Here is a 4,546-nt window from a genome sequence, read left to right as displayed (position 1 = left end):
TTCTTGAGAACGTTCACCAGTGTTTTGATTTTGGCCTGCAGAACGTTCGGTAACAATCCTACAAATCGCACCTTTAATAGACCCTTTCAAGAGAGTTCCATTATCAGCATCATAGTTGGCCCCACAAGGCTTCCGTTTTAACATTCCATATGTTATCTTAATCCAGAAGAAGTAGATCGGGAACCAAATAAAATGTTCAAGCATTGTTTTTGTTTTTATTGTTGAAAGGGTCTATATAGTGTGCGCACTGTGGATTCAAATTCGTGGCCACACTGTACACCACCTCAGACAGAAAAGTGATTGTACTCTCCCATCATGCCCCATCAGACTTTGTTGACTGGGATTTCTTGGGCTTGTTCTTACCACAGTTTCATCTGACGCTGACGCCTCAGTGAAAGGCTGTTAGAAGAACACAGTCTGCATACCGCTGGTATTCTCTGGGTGCAATTAATTCACTTAGTTCTTAGTCCCTCCATGTTCTTCAAAGAGCTCCATCAAGGCACCAGCTGTCTCTCAATGCATGTCCTTATTAAGACAAAGTCAGTGTGGAGTACACACACACACACACGCACACCCCCACAGACCTCTAAGTTGAATATCCTGTTTGGCTTTGTATTTCGGTCTTGTTCTTGTTCCTTTCTTGTAGTAACACTGAGCTCTGTGTATTGATGAGCACAAGGGAGAGAGACAAAAAAGAGCAGAGTTGTGCAGAAGGGTTTTGGTTCGTGGATTAGCATAAGAGAATGCAAATGGAACTTCTGCTAAAACTCCCCCTGGGGAACTAACACCACACCGCCAACGAGACACTAGATATCACTGATGATTCTAATCATCACCTGAACTCTTAACAGTAAAAGAGACAGAGAGAGAGAGAGAAACAGAAAGAGAGAGAGATAGAGAGAGCGCCTAGATAGACTCACTCACTCACACACACACACACACACACACACACTATGAAACTCTTACCTCTCCACCTCATAAATATATGGAATTTTATACACACACACACACGTGCTCATGCAAACACACACCACACAAACAACACACAATTACTGTCACACACACACACACACACACTCCACTATCCTACTCATACACACACCTTGCATAGGCCCGTGCAGGCACACACACACACACTCACAGTTTCATACAAGTACACCTGCACGCAGACACACATATAAACACCCACACACACACACACACACGCACACACATACAGAAAAGGAATAATCACCTCTGCAATCGGATTCTCAGCAGGAGGGAGAGTTGACTGATTACAGCATCAGTGGTGTGATGCTGGACCCCACCATGAGGTCTGCTCACCCGCCTGCTGAAGAAAATCATCCCTATGATTATAATCACAACACCAGCTCTCTTTCTCTCTCTCTCTCTCTCTCTCTCTCCCTCTCTTTCTCTCCATCTTCTCTTGCCCACTTTCTATTCTCTTCTCTTCTCTCACTCTTTCTCTCTCTCTCTCTCTCTCTCTCTGCCAGCCTGGAGGGCGGGAGGGCAGAGCTCAGCACGGACCGAAACATGAAACACACTTGCTCAGAGAGAGAGAGAGAGAGATACACACCTGCATATGCTCACTTTAAAGAGAGAGAGAGAGAGAGATACACACCTGCATACACTCACTTGCTCAGAGAGAGGGAGAGAGAGAAATACACACTTGCTCAGAGAGAGAGAGAGAGATACCAGAGAATGTCTAATAGGAAGAGAATTGGCCCTGTCTGGTTACTTCCGGTTTCTGGACTGGTTGCAGTTCCTCCTCAGATTCCACTTGAGGGCGCTCGCAGGCGAGTGCAGAATGCATTGAGGTCTATGGAGCTTTACCCCTCAATATCCACTTTTCTGGAATTCTAATGGAACTGCAACCAATGTCGATACAATGAGGCTTAATAGGAAGTGCCAAGGCTCTCCGTAGACGGGCTCTGGAGATACACACCTGCATACGCTCACTTGCTCAGAGAGAGAGAGAGAGAGAGAGAGAGAGATACACACCTGCATATGCTCACTTTAAAGAGAGAGAGAGAGTTCCGAATTCCGAAGAGCCACAACTAAAATGAGCTCCTAAACTTTTTAAATATTTGGACAGAAAATGGACAGAATTTTGGGAGAAAATTTTAAATAATTACTTATAAAAACTAGGAGAAGATCTTGTCTGAAGATAAAAGTGATATTTGCAAAAGAAGAGAGAACAAAACACCAAAATAAGCTTGAATTACCCTGAGGACTATGCTACAAGTGGAGAGCAGCAACCCCAATAGCAGAGATTATCAAACAAGAGCTACAACAAAGATCAAAAGAGCTTCAATGAACCAATCTCTAAGGGCATGCCACTAACAACCCAACCAGCAGCAAGGTAGGCACAGACATCTCTACCTGATAGTCATCCGGAAAGCAAGGACTAAAAATTGAAATACATACAACAAATTGTTGAAATCAAATCAGAAGGAGATTAACTTCACTTAGCTAACTAGCTAGAGAGAATTGTCTCCTGTTATGGCAGAGTGCAGCAGAGCCGTTGGAAATTGCAACATTGTAACATCTGGCTACCATGGCAACCATGCTAAGGTGGAGTTTCCTAACAGTTGCAAATCTGCTACTGCAAGAGGGAAGTACAGAGAAAAACTTCTTAAAGAAAATCCTGACACTCTTTTCTGTGACTATATCTGCATCAAGGGCAAGAGAATAAAAAGCAACCTAATCTTCCACACAAACTGTAGACCTGAATGGAAAGAAGCCATATACAGTGAATACAAGTTTACAGTGAGAGAGGGGATTGGCCGGGGTGGAAGGATCATCATATGTAGTGATGACAGCTTGGACACAGATAATGCTGTGCTCACAAATACACATCGTCCCCAGCTGCAGCTGTGTATGAATGTTCAAACATTGTTTGAATTTGTATTTCTCAAACTTGTATCATTATCCACAGACTTTGATTTATTTAGCGTACTTTATTCAAATAACCTCTTTAATCTGTTCCATTGAATTTGTCCATTTTGTGAAAGTATGAATTCATTTTATGTTAGTTGTTGGAACATACAAGGACTCTACTCCTCAACGTTTGGTAAAAACTCCGGTTGAGTACTCAACCGGAGTTTTTGAAAAACATTGAAAATGTGGATATTCTTATCCTCACTGCCCACACACTGTCCTAAGGGATACAATGAAACTGTAATCTCCTCGCTCAAACTCAATGGCATATGTCATGGCAGAAACTATGGGGGAATATTGGTGTGGTACAAGGAAAACCTTACTAATCACCTTTCTATCATCCAAACAGGGAAATCACACTGTTGGCTAAAATTAAAAAAAGAGCTCTGGTATATCAATTAATGATATATACCTTTGTGCCATATACATCCCACCAATAGAATCTCCCTATTATGAGGAGGACTACATAAGCAATCTCTACACAGACATCAGCCATTTCCAGGCCCAGGGAAATGTGCTGATATGTGGGGACCTAAATGCCAGGACTGGGTGTGAAATAGATCACATAGACCCTCATGGTAACAACCATGTGTTTGGTCAAAACAACCTTTATTTTACACCAAACTTACCCCAGAGAAACAGACTTGACCGTAGTGTCAATAAAAATGGTAAAGAGTTAGTGCATCTCTGTCGAGCCTTAGGGCTGTATGTGCTATATGGCAGGATCAGAGGGAACCTGTCTCTAGGGAGGTTCACGTATTGTTCAGCTCTTGGAGCTAGTGTAGTTGACTATGCAATCACTGACATGGACCCCAACTCCTTCAGAGCATTCACTGTCAGGCGGCAAACTCCACTATCGGATCATAACCAGACTAACATCTTTCTCAAAATCATACAGCAGCCCAAAACAGAGTCCAGCAAGCTATTCCGTCTCGATGGGACATATAGATGGACTCAGGACAGCCCAGATAACTTTTTAAAAGCTCTAAATTCTTCAGAACTAAAACAATGCATTAGATCCTACAACTCAAAATGTTTTGAGATTAGCAAAACTGGTGTTAATGAAGCCACAAAAGAACTAAACAAAATATTTCTGAAAGCAGCAAATGTAGCTGGCATGAAGAAGTCTAACAAAAATCGAGCAAAGATCAAAACTGAAGAAAAATGGTTTGACAAGGAATGTAAACAACTCAGGACTAGATTGAGGCATATTTCCAATCAAAAGCACCACCAGCCTGAAAATACAAATCTTAGAAAGAACTACCACGAAACTCTTAAACACTATAAAATGTTGCTGAGAAAGAAAAAACAGAATGACACCAACACAACTCTCAGCAAAATCGAAGCATCTATACAAAATAATCAATTTTGGGAGATGTGGAATGGTCTGAGCAAAACAAAACCACAGAACTTACTGATTCAAAATGGTGAAATCTGGAAAAAGCACTTTGAAAATTTGTATACAGACATCCAATCTCAAGATCTACATTCGAATTATGAAAAAAAACATGGAAAAAATATAGCTGCAAGCAGCAATGAGGGGGCCAAGCAGAATAGGCTGGAGTAGCCACGGCGACAAGATAGAACTCATCAGACACTCGCGATC

The 4,546-nt window shown here is 41.9% G+C and overlaps 1 long non-coding RNA gene across 1 annotated transcript; it reads right to left on the bottom strand.

The window, feature by feature from the left end:
- Positions 1-226: 226 nt before the first annotated feature.
- On the bottom strand, positions 227-2,495 carry LOC121695976. Its single transcript, XR_006026212.1, has 3 exons — positions 2,383-2,495; positions 1,235-1,330; positions 227-658 (listed from the first exon to the last, which is right to left on the bottom strand). It is a non-coding gene; the product is annotated as an uncharacterized LOC121695976 (long non-coding RNA).
- Between the last annotated feature and the right edge of the window lie 2,051 nt (positions 2,496-4,546).

The sequence above is a fragment of the Alosa sapidissima genome, chromosome 21, assembly GCF_018492685.1.
Source record: "Alosa sapidissima isolate fAloSap1 chromosome 21, fAloSap1.pri, whole genome shotgun sequence".
NCBI classification, from domain to species: Eukaryota; Metazoa; Chordata; class Actinopteri; order Clupeiformes; family Clupeidae; genus Alosa; species Alosa sapidissima.
Note: the sequence above shows the minus strand (reverse complement) of the source record. Positions and strands in the feature narration are given on the sequence as shown.